Raw genomic sequence first — 3,080 nt, 5'->3', positions numbered from 1 at the left:
TGATAACTCTCAAATGTTTTCCAGAAAAAAAATGTGTATTTGAATATGAGCTGGATCTAATGATCAATGAAAGAGGGTTTTTTTTTAATGTTTTGAGATTTGAAATGGTAGATTTATTAAGCACTTTGGACATATCATGCTACAAGTGTTTATTAGAAAACATTAGATGACAGAGTGTAAGATATAGAAAGAGCAAATAAGAATATCCTGGGGACAGACTGACAGAGTTCCATTTACAGTACATTCTTGTTTATAGACTTCTCAGAGAGAGGTAAAGTTATAAAGTGAACAGAATCTAACCTTGTTATCACAGTAGCTACACATCGATCACGACACACTTGCCTCCTCTGGATAAAGTAGGTGAAATTAAGTTAGAGCGTATTCCATTTTTGTGACTTGTTAGACAAAGAGATAATTTAGAATTCTGGGTAAGAGCCATAGCTAGCAACCCCACAATGGTTTTTTATTATTATCTTGCCATCCGGATATATGCTTGATCACTAAGGTGAAGGCCACAGCTGGTTTTTCACAAGCCAGTAGTCTTTCCCATCAAGGGTCTCATAGCCAACCATTAGTCCACCACGATGCACACCCTCAGGTACAGGAGGGGACATCGTAGACACCACTTCTGTAGAGAAAGGAGGAATGGCTGGCACCAGTGGCCACAGATTCAGGTCCTTTACTGGCTGTTGCTTCTTTAAGGGAATCTTTGCTGCCAGAGGGAAGCTCCATGTACAGTGAACATGTGGCAGCTCGATCTTTTGAGTCATAGTGACACTTTTCATCTGTGGCTTTGTAGGGATAGGAATACTCTGACTCAATGCTGCCATTGTTGATGATGCACTACTACTGGAAAGCCTCTGTCATGAAGCCACCCCCAGGCCTTTATCCTGGTATTTTTATTTTAATTTATATTTTTTAAGTTAATTCACTTTACATCCCGATTGGAGCTCCCTCCCTTTCTCTTCCCTCCTCTCCCTTTCCCCTAGTCCTCAGAAAGAGAGAGCCCTCTTCCCCCTAACATCTGAATCCAGCCTCTCAAGGCTCAAATAGGATTGCCCATATCCTCTTCCTCTGTGGCCTGGGAAGGCCAAATGATCTGGCACCAGAGTCCATGTCAGAGGTAGTCCCTGCTTCTCACTTTAGGGGACCCACATGGAAACTGAACTGCCTATCAACTACATGGGTCCTCTGTATGCATGGTCGTTAGTCGGTGCATCAGTCTTTGCAGGCCCCCCTGCATCCAGATTTGTTGGTGCTGTTGGTCTCCTTTTGGAGCTCCTGTCCCCTCCAGGTCCTTCTATGCCCCAACTCTTCCATAAAACTCCCTGCACTCTGCCCAAAGTTTGGCTGTGTGTCTCTGCCCAAAGTTTGCCTGTGAGTCTCAGCATCTGCATGGATCTCCTACTGGGTGGACTCTTTCATAGGACATTTATGGCAGGCTCCTGTCCTGTTTCCTCTCTTCAACTGCTTCCAGTGTCTACTCTATTTGCCCTTCTGAATGAGAATTAAGCATCCTCCTTAAGGTACTCTTTGTTATTTAGCTTCTTTAGGTCTGTGGAATGCAGTATGGTTCTCCTGTATTACATGGCATGGCTAATGTCTGCTTATAAGTGAGTATATACCATGTGTATATTTCTGGGTCTGGGTTATGTCACTCAGGATGATCTTTTCTAGTTCCATCCATTTGCTTGCAAATTTCATGATTTCCTTCTTTTGAATAGCTCAGTAGTATTCCATTATGTAAAAGGTCCACAGTTTCTTTAACCCATTCTTCAGTTGAAGGACATCTAGGTTTCCAGATTCTGGCTACTATGAATAAAGCTGCTATGAACATAGTTGAGCAAATGTCCTTGTGTAGTGGAGCATCTTTCGGGTATACGCCCAGAAGTGGTATAGCTGTGTCTCGAGGTAGCACTAGTCCCATTTTTTCTGAAAAGTACCAACAGACCAAATAATCCAACTGAAAAAAAATGAGGTACAGAACTAAACTGAGAGTTCTCAGCAGAGGAATATCTAATGGCTGAGAAACACTTAAAGAAATGCTCATTGTCCTCAGTCATCAGGGGAATGCTAAGATCAAAAAATTCAAGTGACAGCACAGGCTGGTAAGGATGTGGAGAAAGGAGAACATTCCTTCATTGCTGCTGGGAGTGCAAACTTGTATTCTGGCATTTTTCTCCAGGTTGAGCATTCCACCAGGCTCTGAGCACTGAGAGACAGGAGTTTCCCCCTTTTCAGCTTCAGCTGTGCTTCAAGGGACACCACAGTGCTGAAAGCTCAGCATGCACCACAGGAACCCTGGTATTTCACTGCAGTGACACACTCCCCTCTCACACTAGTTCAGAGAAATCAGAAAACTTCTGATTAGAGTTTGACTTGAAAGTACCATTTTTTTCTGCCTCTCACTGGGAACTTTCAGGAAGCTCATTTAAGATCCGACTTCTTCACTGGTCATGCCTCCGAGATGGTTCAAGGCCATATCATACGAATGGGTTCTCGTAGAATATTCCAGATCGTGAAGCATCATGAACTGCAGATTCTTTTTCCACATGAGACATTGCGCTTCACCATTCCTCTCCTTGTACTGTTTGCCATGTTCCCCCCCTCCCCCAGAGTTGCCAGTGGTGGTCCACGATAGGATCTCTAAGCAGTTGCTCCATTGTCATGGCCCATACCAGGGGCACCCAAAACAGCCATCTTATTATGGCAGCATGAACGGGAGTCCTCATGGTCACCCTCAAGTGTGGTGCTCATTCCAAAGATGTCCCAGACAGCAGGAGGCTGAGTGAACTGACTGCAGCCTTAGTCTCACCTTGGACTCTCTGGCTCCATCAGTGCCACCAAGGCCACTCCCTCATCGTGACCTCTTCATGGTGACCTTCTTCCCTCTCTCCTTTCTCCATCTGTCACCTCCCTCCCTTGATTGCCCAATGAAAGGTTTTTGTCCAAGCATATATAACTTTTACATATAACACTAGCTTTGAAAACAATTGTAATTATAACAACTAGAATATAGAAAGTTGCAGCTAAATCATCCTTGAAACCTCTCACTTTTAGTTTTCTCACTCATGCCCCAA

The 3,080-nt window shown here is 43.9% G+C and overlaps 1 pseudogene across 1 annotated transcript; it reads right to left on the bottom strand.

Moving 5' to 3' along the window:
* Nucleotides 1-594: 594 nt before the first annotated feature.
* LOC311580808 (cathepsin S-like) lies at nucleotides 595-2,554 on the bottom strand (annotated as a pseudogene). The gene is made up of 2 exons: nucleotides 2,162-2,554; nucleotides 595-823 (listed from the first exon to the last, which is right to left on the bottom strand). The product of its transcript is annotated as a cathepsin S-like (transcript).
* Nucleotides 2,555-3,080: the final 526 nt, after the last annotated feature.

Source organism: Acomys minous, assembly GCF_964271855.1.
Source record: "Acomys minous genome assembly, chromosome: 13".
Classification (NCBI taxonomy): domain Eukaryota; kingdom Metazoa; phylum Chordata; class Mammalia; order Rodentia; family Muridae; genus Acomys; species Acomys minous.
Note: the sequence above shows the minus strand (reverse complement) of the source record. Positions and strands in the feature narration are given on the sequence as shown.